This window comes from Eretmochelys imbricata, chromosome 6 (assembly GCF_965152235.1).
Source record: "Eretmochelys imbricata isolate rEreImb1 chromosome 6, rEreImb1.hap1, whole genome shotgun sequence".
In the NCBI taxonomy this organism is placed as follows: domain Eukaryota; kingdom Metazoa; phylum Chordata; order Testudines; family Cheloniidae; genus Eretmochelys; species Eretmochelys imbricata.
Window position 1 is genome coordinate 25353145 of NC_135577.1, and position 14506 is coordinate 25367650.

General features: G+C 45.7%; 1 protein-coding gene across 4 annotated transcripts in view; it reads left to right on the plus strand.

Moving 5' to 3' along the window:
* Window positions 1-14506, plus strand: part of BRSK2 (BR serine/threonine kinase 2) — a 425109-nt gene that overhangs the window by 256697 nt on the left and 153906 nt on the right. The gene's annotated exons all lie outside the window — the stretch shown is intronic.

Sequence of the window (14506 nt, forward strand, 5' to 3'; positions counted from 1 at the left end):
GACAGTGAAATTGATCCCCACCTCCACCCCCTCGCCCCAGTCATCTTCTCTTCCGGATAAACCTGCTTTAGTCGATAGTGAATATTTCATGCAGTACTGAGCGTTTTCCAAATCATGGTGTCCTAGTTTTTTCCACCTCCAGCCCCAAAGGAGTGTTTTACATCACAGAGCTTTATTTTTGGGAAGGGGAGGAGGAAGCGGAGGCTGCAGGTTTGCAAAGAGACAGCAATAAAGAGCAGTGCAGAGAGCAGCAAGTCTCTCTGGTCTGAGCTAAGAATCCCATCCCCTCTCCTCCCTCCAGACTTCACAGTGAGATGGGTCCACTCCCAAAAGCTTGAAGCATGATTCCAAAGAGAAAAAAAAACCTAACTGTAAAAATGGCATCGTTGTCCAGGCTGTGTCTGCCCCCGACAGATCTCCCAAGTCATAGCTGCTTAGTTTGCTGACAAAAACAAGCTGTTGTTCCTGTCGGCGCTGGAGGGCCAAGATAGCTACGGAAAGGAGAAGCTTGTTCTGCTCTGCCTCTTGCGTCAGCAGCCAAACTGCTGCCTGAGTTCTCGTTCCAGATGCCTTATGGCTGCAGAAAAGACCCCTGGTGGAGCTTTGCAGACCCGGTAGCGAGAGTCACACTGGGTCTGTTAAGGCCTGATCTAAAGCCTACTGAAGCCAATGGGCATTTTTCCAATTGACTTCAGTGGACTTTTAATCAGGCCCTTGATCTGGAATGGAAACCCCAAATCCTTTGTGGTGATTAAAAAGCAAGATATATGGAGTATTTTCTCTCCATGGTATTGTTCAACTGGAAGAGTCCTCCCTACCACCATTTTCAAATTATTTCAAGTTTGAACTTGGTGAGGTGAAAGCTGCCGGGTTGACAGACCCTCCACGTATCCATCCCTGTTCAGCTACAGAACAGGCACGGCAGGGCAAGCTACCCTACTAACGTGCCACAATACTGATCTGCAGGGACCACCTGTAAGGGTACATTCGTTTCCATCTCCTATTCAAACCTTCTCCGTTAGGAACTGCACTGAGGGCACCTAACTCATTAAACATGGGCCACCAAAAAGCCAGCAAATAGTAACGACTTTTGGTCACTATCAACCTAGCCTGGTTTTGGGCTGGTAATTCAGACTGCTGTAAGACTCTCTATCCCATTACCAGTCCCTTCAGCCCTCCAGTCCCTTCCGTTCAGTGCTTAGATACTACAAAGAAGGGCTCTGTAAAAAATACTCTGAATACAGAGATCTGTGTTATAATTACAGTTGGATCTGAACTAATCCCTCCCCCATCCCAAACTTTGGGGGAGTTTGGAATCCAAACCTTGATGTGGATCTGAGGTTCACAGCTGCCCCTTCCCTCTATAGTGGGTTAAACAATCCTGAACTCAAAGATCCTAGATACACTTATTCATATTAATGTCTAAAAACCATGATTTACCTGACGAGCTGAATTGCCTCCTACCCTAACCAAGACAGAAGCATAAATATTCAGAGACTGACTCACCCTTATTGCAGATTACAGAGCTCAGCACTTGCACTGTGCTGTTTCCCCAGTTGGCCTCCTTTCTGCTGCTTAGTTATGCTCTCCCGCTTCCTGACACGCTATCCATTAAGCTGTACATGCTGGCAGATCTTTCTTCTCAGACCACTGGGCTGTGGCTGCTTTACACCCGCTGCTACACCTACAATGAGTACACGTTCTGAAGCAGTTCCAAAGTGGCCTGTTAGCGTATAGCAAGGTGTGTTCGTGCTCCCCGAAAGACCTGTGGCACAGAGTGAAAATGATCGTTAAGGTTGATGGTTTAGGGGCAAGGTTGGGACTGGTGTGGAGAGGTCTGAAGACCTTGGTTAGCACGGCTTTATTGAGTGTGCCACTTGTCCCTCTGCTGGTGGAACAATAACCGCTGTCTCTGAGCACTGTTGTGATGGGAGGCAGATGGATAGGTACGGCAATTCCCCAAGGAGCCTGCTCCACCTCCAAGATGTTACAAAACAGTAGTTCAGCAGAGGACAAGGAGGCACTTGGGGAAACTGCAGCTGAAAACTAAGCTAACCTTTTGATCTACTTAGCACAGCACTCGCAGTTCCCGCTTCAAGAAGAAACAATCCAAAATATCTAGTAAAGGGAAGCATCTATCCAGAGCATTGTATGGAATGAAAAATGACAAACAAACAAAGGTCTTGTTTGAGATACTGTTAAAAATAAACCCTCATTCCTTACTCCTATGGCATGTCACGGCTGAGGAGACCCACAATGTTACTTACCTTTAAATTTCCATGCATCTTGAATCGTTTAAACTCTCTCTGTGATCATGAAAAAGCTCCCTGCTTTTCAAAATGAGGCCTTCACTTTTATTAGAAGCCCACCTTCTCTGTGACCTGTCATCATCCCCAAATCGCACTGCACTGTCTTTCCCTGTGATGGCATTGATGTCGCACCACGGCTGCTTCCCTGTTATGAGTGGGTAGCATGTTGACTCCTGGGGATTCTTTGTCCCCTGCCTGTCCATGAGTGTGGAACAGGAAACCAGTGACAAGGAAATCCACCACAAAAGTGTTTGGTCAAATACCCCTGCCTGGATAGTGTACTTTGAATGTGCTACTTTGGGCCTACATTCTCTGTGGGTTGTGGACTGAAGACTATTATTGCTTGTATTACACTATTGCCTCAATGCCCCTTTGTGCTAGGCACTGTACATACACAATTTAAGGGATCGTGTCTGCCCCCAAGAGCTTACAGTCTAAACAGACAATATAGATAATGGGTGGAAGAAAGGATGTATAATTTTTCTCCATTTTACAGGTGGGGAACTAAGACACCAAGAAATTAAGTGACTTGTCCAAGGTAACAACAACAACAAAAAAGCTATTAGTAGAGTAGGATTTGAACCCAGGTCTCCTGAGTCCTAGTCCAGCACAGCACCTAGTCATAGTTCAACACCTTAATCACAAGGCTTTCCTTTCTGCTCATGTTGTTTTAACTAGATCTGTGCACACCTCTTATAAAGCAAGCCAAAACTCAGGAAAGGCTTCACAAAAGGTTTCTCAGGGATTGTGACCCTGTACCAAGTTTTGAGACCACCCAGAGAGATTTGTTGTTTGAACTGGAGACCATTCAAAATGCATTTGGCTTCCATGGCTCCTACCCAAAACCTGGCAAAATTTGATCATTCGAAGTAAGTTTCACTTTGAGTTGTTGGGTTTATTCAAAACCAGACAAGAGGTTCACATTTAACCCTGCAAACAGAAACTTCCAAGTTTTGCACAGCTCTAATTTTAACTAAAGATGGGCCCAGGGGGTCATGCTTGGATGTGGATCTTGACTGGGTTCAAGTCTGAGGCAGAAATGAGACTTAGGTTTGGGATTTGACAACACTGAAATCTCACAAGCTGGTATTGTAAGATTTCAGCTGCATATGAACCAGAACTGGAAACAAGTGCTTTTCCTGTTTTGAATCTGACCCAGAACCAAAATCATAATGTTTAGATTCAGAGCTAGAGATACAAATGTGCATCCCCACAACTCTAGTTCAAAGGGCTCCAGATCTAAGGAGCCCGTTTTGGCACATTTATCTAATTTCAGCAGAATCTATTCATTTATAGTTACACCAAAAATTTAAGCTGTGTCCATTTATTTTGGGTGGCTTTGTTTCCGGGTGTTCTCTGGAGACACTTAGTGTCTGAGGTTGTTTTGTTTTTTGGTTTTTTAAGGTACTGAGCACCCACAACCCCAGTAGCAGTCAATGGGAGCTGCAGGTGCTCAGCACCTCTGAAAATCAGGCCTTGGGCGCAGAGTTTTCAGAAGGTGTCAGTACCCACAACTGGGGCCAGATTTTTAAAAGTGTTCAATACATTTGGTGCACATTGAGTGCTGTGCTCTTCTGAAAATCTGACCTCAGGTGTGAGTTCGGAGCACTTGAAATTCTGGCCCCACGGTGTTTCAAGTTGGGCACCCAAAAATAGTCAGCACTTCTGAAAACATAGGTCTTAACTTCTGCTGCCACCCACAGGACATCTTTTGAAAGGGAAACATATTCCTAGGGGATCCATGTGGAGCGTTCTCAGCATCCTGAGAGGCTTCCCCGGCAAGGGGAAATCTAAAAATGGTGGAGATAGGTAGAAACGCCAATTAAAAATGAATGCATTACTGAAAGCATTTAGGTGTTTTTCAATGGTGAAATTGCTTAATACTGTGATTGAGTCTTTAACAAATATTCTTCCTTATAAGGAGAAAATTTGGCTACAGGTTCTTTTGTTTTGATTCAGTGTTCAGCTTCTAAAGCAAGAAAGTCTCAACTATTTCAGTTCAGAGAACATTTTTTACAGAAAGGGTGGAGGGGTGTGCCTTTCAAGAACCTGTTCTGAATTACACCAGCATATGCAGGTTGCTTTACAGGGATTGACAGCAATACCCAACCGGGAGAAGTTTAATGCTAGTGCTTTCCAAAACAAGCTACCCACTCACTTGTTCTGATCTGGGCCTGGGATCTATGGCCACATGATAATACCACTGCTGTGAAGTGACTGCATGTACTGAATGAAAAGAAAGGTGGTTGGAAGGGATGAAGGAAAGAAACAAAACATGGGTGATCCTTCTTGAAAGGGCTGGTTCATGCTTGGCTCTTTCCATAGCTCAGTATCTAGCAAAAAACTCATGTGACTGAAGGTTACCACTAATAGGTGCGTGTTTGGATGGATGTAATGTGTGTGTTAAGGTAAGAATAGCCACCATAATGTATCAGAGTTTACTTTAGCATCTTTGGGAAGCAGCCTTATTCTCAATCAGTACCCTCGGTTTCTCTCTAGGTCCCCATCTGTTTATATTTGTCCTATCAGACAAAATAAGCACATTGTGATACTGCAAGGAGATGTCAGAAACTTTTCTGATTTCTGCTGTGTCCGTGCTTGGTGATGCAGCATCACTGTGTGGGGGTACGGTATATTGACATCCAAAAATAAATGTGGGGCTCCTTAATTATCCTAATGACTAGGCAAAGATTGGAATATACCTTATATTTTTGGGATGGATGGCAGCCACCTCTTCCTCACTGGTCCCTCTCCAGGAACGCATATTCTAATCCGCTGCTGAGCGAAGAATCCCCATTGATACTGTATCCTGTAGATTGCAAAGCATTTACATTTGCTGTAGAAGCTTAATAATAGCAGGAATGATTCTTAGTTACTCCCTTCCAGTGCAAACGATAGGGGAAAATGTGGCTTCAGCTTTAAGACACTCTGAACATGCTGAGGCCATGAAGGAGCTGCCTGGTCCCCAGTGTAAAATAGGGTAGAGTAGCCGTGAGGTCGTTCTATCTTCTGCTTCCCGGGGCCCCATACCCTGGGGGAGAGAGAGAATAATTATGGTGCTGTACATCCCACCCACACTCCCCAGCATGTCCCTGTCGTGTTCTTGAGCCATACCCTGTGCTGGGAGTTAGGCACAGGGTCATCGCAGAGACCCTACACCAGCTCTGCACCAATCAGGGATGCCTTTTGTACAGGGAGACCTTCTCAGGTGGGGCATTTCAGCATGGTATGAAGCCTCTTAATGCTGTCCGAGCCTAAGTGTTTTAAAGGGGTCTCAATGTAACTGAGCATCCAGCCCAGAGTCTGTAAGAGTTGCAATCCAGAGGGAATCACGGGTGTCCTGGAAAGGTCAGCACCTCTGTCTCTTTGTGCTGTGGCACAAAAGAAGGGAATTTGCCTTTAAAGGCATTAGAGGAGGGAGAAAAGCTTCGTGCAGCCTTGAAGAAACAACATCTTCAGTGTTTAGTGGCGGCGGCTGCAGTAGCCACCACATCTCAAATGATTAATGAGCGGACAGGCTGTTTGTGAGGAAAGGAGCATGAGCCCTGATGCAGAACTAGCTGTGGAGATCCCCAGGGAGAGACGGGCTGCTCCGGTACAGCAGGGGAATGGGGGCGGCTTAGGGAAGCTGACTGCACAGAAGGCAGCAGTTCTTAATGGTGCTGATGTCTTAATTGTCGTAGCTGTGCTGGTGGCTCCTGCGAAGACTTATCTCGCGCCCCCACACTGCTCCGTTGAACAAAGGAGTTGAGCAGCCTGGCTTGACCCCTTGGCATTGGGTGGGTTTGGAGATGAAAAAAGCAACTCTAAAGAAAATGCAGGGAGCCACAGGGGAGGGTGGAGGAGACAGGGGAATTCTCCAACCTTGGTTAACAATCAAATGTGAATCCCATTTTAACCCCCTGACGGCTGCGTTCCGCTGGCTCAGCTTCAGGGCTGCAAAACCGAGCAGTCTTATTTTAAAATGAGGCCATTTGTAGACGTGTACCGGATACGTGCAGCGGAACTGGATTTTCATTTAGTCCCCAGTATGGTCTATGGTAGACAGTATTAGACAGCACTGGAGCTGTTAAACGACTGCTGTGCTACCCAGTGTGTTGGAGCTCCTAGGTCCCTGGTATGCTCTGAAAAGCATGGGGCACAGCCGCGAGGCAGAGAGCAGCAGCCTTCTAGCAGGGGCATCTTCGGAGGGGGACTGAACTGCCCCCAGGAGTCATAATGTGAAGGACCCATATGGTGAGCACACATTCACCCACACGTGCCATCCCCCTAGGTCACTTGAAAATCTTTTTGGTTGAATAAATAAGTATGAGAGGATAACTGGGGCTAGCCCAAAAATGCAACACACGGGAGTTCAGAGTCTGAGATGCAGACTCACTCATTTACTCCTGAGATAGCTGTAGGTTCTTACCTTCGCATGTTGCCTCTCGAATCTTGGGTTCAAATTCTGACTTAGGTCTCAAAGAGAGTGGGAGAAATGTCATAGTAGAAAGAGAATGCAACAAAAGGGGTGGATAGAAATCAAGATCAAAAGGAGAGCAGTCTTTCACCACTTGATTTCCAAAGGCAGACATCGATATGACTGCCAAACCAGGGGCTTGATATGAGAACATCACAAACCTACTGTGAGATGGGTAAGATGAAATTTTGATTTCAGGCAAGCAGTGGACAGCCATGCTTCATAACATCCATCTCATTCCTCCTCTCACCTCCTCTCTCCCAGTCCTCTAGCAGGATGGTTTTTATATTTAGCCATACTTACCCAACATGCTGCTTTTTAATGTTTTAATGCTTTTTAATGTTCATTTTGGTTTTTTCTTTTTGTTTATTTTTGTTCTATTTCAAAACTAAAGGAACACTCTATCCCAGCAATGGCAGTTAGTACTATCTACTACTACCAGCTCTCCTATGTTTCGGGACCATGTATATCCTTAAAAGGGACTATAAATGGGCTCTTAATAGCAGAGACCCTAGACTACAGACTGGCTAATGGTAGCAAATGTCCCCGCTTCAACTGTAAAACTGGAAACATCCACTCACAGGTCAGCAACACAAAGAGGGATGGCTACTATGCACATGATTCTTTTGAGAAATACTTCAAGTTCCCCACAACTCCATGGTGACACGTGAGTAGGGCCCTACCAAATTCATGGTCCATTTTGGTCAATTTCATGGTCGTAGGATTTTAAAAATCATAAACTGCATGATTTCAGCTAATTAAATATGAAATTTCAGGGTGTTGTAATTGTAGGGGTCCTGACACAAAAAGAAGTCTCGTGTGTGTGGGGGGGGGTCCGCAAGGTTGTTGTATGGGGGGTTGCAGTACTGCTACCCTTATTTCTGTGCTGCTGCTGGCGGGGCGCTGCCTTCAGAGCTGGGCGCCAGGCCACAGCCGTCGTTCTCTGGCCACCCAGCTCTGAAGGCAGCGCAAAAGTAAGGGTGGCAAAACCGCAACCCCCTAAAATAACCTTGTGACCCTACTGGAACTCCCTTTCGGGTCAGGACCCCCAATTTGAGAAACTCTGGTCTCCCCCCTGAAATCTATATAGTATAGAGTAAAAGCACCCAAAAGACCAGATTTCATGGTCTGTGATGCATTTTTCATGGCCATGAATTTGGTAGGGCCCTACACATGAGGAGCTTGATAGGACACTGTCAGTGTTGGCCTGACATGTTCGGCCTGACAAGTTCACTAGTTTACCTTGTTTCCTTGAAGTGAACGCCAGGAATCAGCAAGAAAGGACAAAAAAAAAGAGTTGCATTATCACCTGGGAAGGACAGAAATATAAAGAAAGGGAAACAGGGGTTATTTCATACACAGGCCAAGCTTACATCAGAAATAAATTGTACTAGGCATACAGGGTAAAATCCCTGACCCAAAAGATATAGAGGAGACCAAAAAGTTTTATCCACTCAGGAAATATCTTGATAAAGTGACACAAGACTAAGCAAGAAGTACAAACATGCAAAAGCCAAAGCAAAGTACTCTCAACGCTTTCACCATTTGCTAACAGGGCAAGAAAGATCTGATTCGGCCAAAGGGAAATTGACAGAACATGTTTTGTTAGGGACGAGGTTTTCAGAAGAGACGGATTATTTGGATAGCCAATCTGGGACATCTTAAAAGGGCCTGATTTTCAGAAAGTTCTGCATGCTCCCTGAGGTTCTTTAATGGGTCTCCAGTTGATCACCCAGAAATTGAGATACCCAAAAGAATTAGTCATTTTGAAAATCTTGGCCTAAAAAAAAATCAATGACAGGACAACTGATTATCATAGGCCTAAGTGTCAGAGGAGTCAGTAATCCAGTAAAAAGGGGGGAAATATTTGACCTTTTGAAAAACATGCACCGTTCTATTGGCATGCTCCAAGAAATGCACTTGGAACCACAAAAATGCAAGGTACAAAAGGAGCTGAGTGTGACACATTTTCTACTCCTCTCATACTGAATCCAAAGGCAGTAAAGGGGGAGATGCCAATTCTCATTCACAAAGGTACTATCAGACAATTCTGGAAGGAGGCTTGAGAGCAACTGAAGGAAGGAAGAACTCCCTTAAGTGTGTGGGAGAGATCTTCAGTAAAAGTGTAATTGTATATATCCCAAATGAAGCTTTTTCTAACTTTTGCAGCTAAGTTGGTCAAGATCCAAACTAGTGGACTGTAGTCTCATCTCGCCGGGACTTTAACTGTACCCCAGCTTCACTGTAGATAGATTGTCCCTTGATCACTCACCAGCTAAGGGATCAAAGAATTTAGCAGGCTCATGAAAGAACTGCGTCTAGCAGATGGTTGGGGTACATAAGTGCCAGAAGAAAGGATTAAACCCATTTATCAGCTGCACACCAAGAATACTCTAAAATAGATCTGTTTCTCATCCTTTAAACAGATCTACTAAAAGTTACTATGTAAAATGTTCCCCATCTTCCTCTCAGATCACTCACCTGTCCTGTCACTGCAAGCAGCCCCTAGACTGTACAACAAATGGCAGAGGCTAATGAATGCTTCATTGAAATACAATATTTTCTACCCGTTAGTAATGTCATCAGCCTGAGGTAAACGTTAGAAATAGGCCTTAGCACCAAAGAATCACCTTAGCTTCAGAAAGAAAGGAGCAGCGGCCGGAAAGGGTTAACGTAGAAACCAACACTGCTGACTTAGAATTCTAAGACAAGGAAACCCAGTGTGACAAAGTCCTACATCTTCTAGACCATTCTAGAATAGAATTAAACCACCTAGTAAGGGCCAGTTTTGCCACCTGTACTTAGGTTAACTAGAACTTTATACCATGGGGGTGCCTTCAAGTGGAATAAGATACTACCAATGTGAATAAGGATATCAGAATCAGGCCTTGAATGAAAAAATTAGGCCACTAATATGGATATGTAAAATTAACCTATTTTGAACATAGCAGGCCAATAGAGTTCAATCTGAGGAAACGACAAACCTCCAGAATAATTCCCCAAATCTTCCGCCCAGGACAGAATAGCACAACCCAAACCCGGAGGAAATCACTTCGGCTCCCATTAAATGCTACAGACACTCTCCTAACTCTCCTAACCTCATCACAGTTTCTCATCGACTGAGCAGCAACAGAGACCCACTGGAAACAGGAGGAACTTGTCAATGTCACTAAATCTCTTGGAGCAAACCGAACACCACGTGGATTTAGGGCAAAATTCTGTGAAACCTTCCAAATCCGCTATAGGAAGCATTTGCACAAATCCTAAATACAGGCCAGCTTCCCTCAGCCTGGCAAACTGCAGCCACTATGGTGCTACCAAAGGGAAGGATCCCTTTCTATTGTTCTGCTGAGACTGGCAACAAACCGCAAAGGCCAAATCTTGCACCCTGGCTTACGTGGGTTACAAATAGCCCTAAGTCTTTGGAAACAAGACTTTGGGCTTCTAATCCTGAGAGCAAGGATTGCAGGGTGAGGTACAACTGTGGTGGTGCAGCTCTCCGCGCATGGGAGGGGAGGGGATAAGTGGGCTGGCGGCACTCCTAAAAAAAACAAACAACCCAGCACCCCTTGCAAAGCCATATTTTGCAGCCGTGTAACATAACACTCTGACATCATGCATAAATATGATGGCAGAGTGATCAGCCTTCCCCTGTGTGTCACTGGGTTGTTTGTGCCCACACATGCAGAAGACTGTAGGGAACGGAGCCAACAGCTCTGAGTTACTTTCCTTCGCAATGCATATGTCTGCGTTAGGTTTCTGCACATAAGCCTAGCAGCGTGGACACTGCCTCCTCCCATCTAAAGAGGCTGCTGGGTTTTCCCAGCATGGTTTCAAACCTCAGCAGATTTTTCGCCTGTTCCCTGCTTGTGTGGGAGGCAGTAAAAGCTTCTCATTCAGAGAAGGGCTTTCTCCATTGGAGAGAGCAGCTAATTGTGTCTCGTATGAAGAGATATAATTAGTTTTCTTTTCTGTTGAGACAGAAGACAACATGTACAGCATCCTCTGCCTTTTGATGCTGAAACCCTGATGAGATTTTATTGCTGTGCGCAGCTCCCCTGTCTCGCAGCTCCGTGCTGCAGGTATTCCAAGCATCCAGGAGCAAGGTACTCCTCAGCTGATAGATGTGAATGCTGGCTGAAGGGGCTGAGAAGTACTGGGGGATAGAGCTAGTCTAGCTATCCATTTCAGATAATGTTTGTGTCAAGTGTAACCTCTGGTTTGGTGAGCAAATTATTTGCAAACTAATCCTGAATTCTGCAAATGTAACTTGTAAGTATTTGATGAGCATCAAGGATTGTGGGAAGTATTGTGGAAAGGCGGCAGATATCTGTGCATCTGCCAAAGAATCCTGGCATTTTTGGGATGATGGAGATAGTGACAGCTAGCAGCATCCTTCTTATTTTCTTCTCCTTTTCTAATGCAGATTCAGCTCCCTTCAGTAATAGCTCAGAGAGCTGTGAGTCTACTCAAGGCCTGCAGTTGTCAGAGACTGGAGATAAACTAGTTTGTTTGTCATTATAACTTTTCTCCTCTCTCCTTCCATGTGGCCTCTGAGTAGTGAACGCTATCTTCATCAGTGACTAATTCTCTGGGACACCAAAGGCTGCATCCTGCGCTCTCTGTCCTTCGGGGGACAAATGATTCTGAGCCCTTTGTAACAGGGTGTGTTGTGCAGGGGCAGATAGGAGGCATCTGGGGCAAACACAGGTAAACAATGACACATAAGGGTACGTATGCCATTCTGAGGATGCAGTATTCCCAGCTGAACATAGAAGAGTAAAGAAAATGGGACAAAACATTCCTAATGCCTTCCTCCCTCTGTCCTTCTTTGGCTTATGGCATTTGGGTTGGCGTCTTTCTATTGCAGCCATCTATCTGTGATGTGCCTGTAGCCTGTTTTGCAACAGTCATGGATCGCTCAAGAGAGAAATTTACCCATACTTCAGTGCTAGCAGTCAGTGTGTCTGGGCTGAAGAAGATCATGCAGTAAGTTCTTTGTGGTCCCTTTTCAGCATTGGTTTGCTCTGATGAAGGTAAGGAGGTCTCTGCTAAGACACAGGGACGGTCTCCCATTTATGAAGGATCTCAGAAAGACAGAAAATTGCCTAGTGAGTCTGGCGTGAACTGGATCTGCAAAGTAAATGTCCAGAGATGCCTAGAAGCCTCTGTGAAGCTCCAGCCTGCTAGCTAGCGAGTGTGGTTGAAGCCCCATCACTTGAGATGTTTAAAACTAAAGTGTGGTGATTTTCATTCAGAGTTGGACTAGCTCAGTCCTCATTGAAGATAGTCGTAAACTTCCCACTGACTTCCATGAGAGCAGAGTCAGGCCAGTGCCACTGAGTGCCTTTAAAAATCCCACCCAGACTGGACAAATATAGGATGGTTCCAACCTGCATTCTTCCCCCAGGGGACTGGCTAGAAGGCCCTGTAGGTCATTCCCATTTCTAATATATATGATTTCATGCCATTGTTAGTTATGTATTTTCTATTGAAGCAGGAAGGATATTTTTCTCCTGTTTCCTCAGTGCAGCCCTGTTACCAAGCCTCCTACTCACTTCTACTTCTTCTTCGTCTGTATGGCTTGGGTAGGTAGCAATGACTACAAATTTATATCTAGGTTTGATAGCCAGCACATTGCCGTAGCAGTGAGCTGGTGAATGTCCTTCAGGCCCGTGACGAAAGAACGAAGGGAACACTCAGATATGATGTGCTCTGTTGTTTGTGCCTAGTGACCACAGTCGCATACAGGTGTTTGCCTCATTTTCCATTTAAAGAGGGTTTGGGAGCAAGATGACAAGCTTCATGCGGTGCTTCTGTTAAGTGCTGGTGTTTTTCATGCTCTGTGCTTTGTGCAAATTCACTCATATACCAATGTCATCAATTGGCCACTGAACGTCGTATTACCGACCTCCCAGTGAAAGTAGCAATGATTATACTTCCTACTCACTGATAGTAAAACAGGGGGAATGCTCTGAGAGACATGTCAACATTTGGGGGGTTGGAGATTCACATCTGCCCCCCTGTGCCTCATCCTGCCCTCTTGGGCCCCTGCCCAGCTTATCTCAACAAAGCCTTGTAGGGTTTCACTGGCACAGTTATGTGAAAAGCGTTGTCTGTCATGTGAATGTCACTGGGAAGGAGGACTGAGAAATTTGCTACATCAGAAATGCATCAAATGTTTTTTTACAGCTGTCCGCCTCTGTGCGGTATTGTGTGTGGAGTAGGGAAGAAGGTAGAGGTCTACGGGTAGCATTAGTTTGGCTGGAGCCACTAAACCTCTTTCACTTGCTGCATCTCATTGACCCTTCCTCCAGGACATGCTCAAGGGCATTAGGAGCTTGCTTCCAGAGAGAGGAGAAGGAGAGCCAGGGTGATACAGAGCAGAAGCTGTTTGACATGCCCTAAACATCACAGGGCTATTTTCTCTATCCCCAAACACACAACAGCCGCTCTCCGCAATGCCACTTTGAGAAGCTCCCATTTATGGGGATACCCTAGCTTCTGGAAACTCTTGTTAATATCGAGTGACTGTGGCATGTCACTGGCATCTCCGGGAGTGAGGCAGGAGGGGAAGGATGCACTTGAGAAACAGCAGAGTCAAAATAACCCAGAAACAAAATGATCCTTCATTGCTGCCTTTGATCACTCAGCTCCCTGCCAGGAGAGATCTTGGATGGTGATGGCAGCAGTGGGCTAATTTGCTGCTGCTACTGCTGCTTGCACGAGGCAGAGGACAATGTTGTCTTCACTGAGGGGGGCTGGAGGTCTGTGGTAATGCCCTTTGTTGTGGGGTGAACCTGGAGAGATGCAGCAGGTGAGAACAGATGTCTTTGAGACTGATGGAGCGATATGCTATTTTGCCTCTCTTTCTCTCTCTGTACCTTCCCTTGCTGGGTCATGTTTAGCAGCTCTTGTGGCACAGTGAGAGCCAATGGAAAACATGTAGGCTGCCCTGAGGCATTGCTGCTGCTTCTTGTGTCCCTAATATTGGATGGGGGCAGCAGATGTTGCAAGGCTCTTAGAGAATGTATTTGCATCCAGAACTGGTGCTGGGGTCCTTCGCTTCAAAGCTCACACCATTCCTCAGCACTGAGTGCTAATAGACAGAGAGGGGTGAGTCCTGCAGTGTCCGCTGAGCTGCCAACCAGTGGAGATTAGTTTGCCAAGGAAGAGCTACAATGTGTGGCTGCAGGGAGATTGTGTTCCGATGGGGTGTTGTCTTGTTGTGCTGCCCCTGTTTCTCCCAGCGGGCATTGTGGTTCTGGGAAGGAAACGGCTGAGGAACAATAGCAAAAACAGGCCATTTCTATTTGTTTGCTAAATGAAATCTGGTGCTGCTCAAGGTTGCTGGATTGACCATTCTGGAACTGAAGTCTTATTTATCCTCAACAGCAGCATTGGCTTCCCCCAGGCAACCATCCAGACAACATACGTTAGCTGTTAGGGACCACTTTGAGGGCTGAGAGGGTGGTTCCGTTTCCAAGCCAATTCAGTCTTTGGCCTCTGTTGATTTTCTGTGTTGCCCGTCACCATAGTATCCAAATGCTTGCACCTCTGCTGGGCCGGCCGGCAAGGGTACCTGGTTGTTGTGATTGGACTGGTGGTTTCTATAATGTGCACTCCTCTCACCTGGGAATTGGACTGAGACCATGGAACTCATCTCACAGTGAGTCACGAAACAGCTGATAGTAATGGCTTTTGGATACTATTATCCTTAGCTAGATTCAAACAAGTG